The sequence below is a fragment of the Drosophila takahashii genome, chromosome X (assembly GCF_030179915.1).
Source record: "Drosophila takahashii strain IR98-3 E-12201 chromosome X, DtakHiC1v2, whole genome shotgun sequence".
In the NCBI taxonomy this organism is placed as follows: domain Eukaryota; kingdom Metazoa; phylum Arthropoda; class Insecta; order Diptera; family Drosophilidae; genus Drosophila; species Drosophila takahashii.
In genome coordinates this window covers 2,775,114-2,777,125 of record NC_091683.1, presented here as the reverse complement: position 1 = coordinate 2,777,125, position 2,012 = coordinate 2,775,114, and positions in this window count along the sequence as shown.

Genomic DNA, 2,012 nt, shown 5'->3' with positions numbered 1-2,012 from the left:
CGTTCGGCTTCCCGGTTTCTCGTTTTCTCGGTTTCTCGCTTTTCCGCCTGCACGTGCGTGTGTGCGTGTGCGCGTGTTTCGTGATCGCCGCCATCAACATGTTGCCGCCTCTAATGATGCCATCGGATGCTGAGAGAGAGCGAGATGCTTAGCAACATTCTCTTGCTCTCTACCGCTACGCCGCTCTCTGCCTTTCCGCCGCTCCCTCTCTCTTTCGCGAGTTGCGCAGCTTGCCAGCAACATTGTTGCTAAGCACTCGGCGACACATTTCATTGCCGGTTTTTCGGTCGGCAAATAGCCACTGTTTTTTGTTGATTTAGCCCCACAAACACAAACGGGGCCACTCAGAATATCAAAACATTTGGCCCTCTTTCTGCACAGATCATCAGTCCTTTTTGACGCCAATCAAATATATATGTGTATACCTACAAACATCCAACACTGGGAACCAAAACTCAGGACTGGAATTCTATGGATCTGGAACCTGGAAGCTGGTAAGTTTTCCGTTTTTGCTATCTATAGCTGTAAAAAACTTTTTTGGAAAGGTAAAAACCATTTATTTCTATTTAGAATCAAAATTGAAAACAATAACCAACTACTACTGCAAATAAATCACTATCTGCAATAAAGATGTCTAAGCATGAGACCAAAAAAAAAATTCCAACCTTTTACGATAGTTAAAAAAAATAATTGTTAATAAAGTCAAGAAATTCAAAATGAAAACATTTTTCTGTAATTAAAAAAAAAAAGAATTTTTTAAAGGTCAAGAAAATTAAAGTAAAAGCATTAAATTTTTTTGGAGTAAGATAATTTTTTGTTTTACTTGTAAGTATATTAACCTGATCAATTTGTTTTAATAAACAAAAAGCTTATAAAATCAAAATCAATTTTTTTTTATTCCCAATACCAAAAAACGCGAAAGGGAGATGTGTATATTCCCATTCTTCTGCATCTTGTGTTTCTGCCCTGTGTTTACCTTTCGATGGCTATCGATAATAAAGACGCCTCGAATCTCCAATCTCCAACTCGAACTCTCGTTCTCGCGTTGGCCAAGTTATTAACTTGTCGTTAATGAAAATCATCAATTTTCGAGAGGGGGCGCGTAATTACGCCGAGCCGATGGCTGATGGTCATGCCGATGACGATGGCTTCATTATATGAAGCTTTCCCATTCCCATTCGCAGTCCCCCATATCCCATATCCCACTTCCCATTCCCAATCCATATCTATATTCATCCCACAGTATTCGGTATTCCCCTGCCCACTCCAATATTTTCTGCATTTTGCCTGCACCTTTCCGATAAGCGTTTCACTTTCAGTCCCCTTGGCTTTGTTTTGGCTTTGTTTGTTTTTATTTGGAGGCGCGTATAATTAGCTTGGATGTGTGGTCGGGTGGGCGTTGGGCGTATGGGCGTGGCAGCGGTCGAAATCGTATCGGAATGGGTCTTAATTATTCGATTTTTCACGAGGGCGCTGGAATATTGGTAATGCTCGCACCTAATCCGTAATTTAAATTAGAGGTTTTACCTTTAACTTTTAATTAGCCATTTTCCAAAATTAATATAAAATTGGTAACATTTACATTTGGTAAAGAAATGGGTAGAAAGGCTAAATGACTAAAATCCATAAATATTATTAATATAAGTTCCAAGTGCTTAGTTTTCAAAAGACATCACTAACATCTCATAAATAAATAGAAATTAAGGATCCACATATTTACATTTACATATCCCAAATTATTTATATCATTGTATTTTCCTTCAGGTAAATCCCATTCGATTGTCAAGTTAAATGGAACCAGTGATTAGAAGAGTGCTTTTCCTTTACCTTTGAGCCTCTGACTAAACAAACGCAACACCTACACCTATTGAAAGACAGCTGGCCGGCTCATTTCCGCTTCCTTTGTTGATGCGGATCCACTTCCACATCCACAACCACTTCCACATCCAAAACTGCTTCTGGTCGGAGGCTTATCGGAGGCTCCTTGGCTCGCAGTTCGGAGTTCGGAGGAG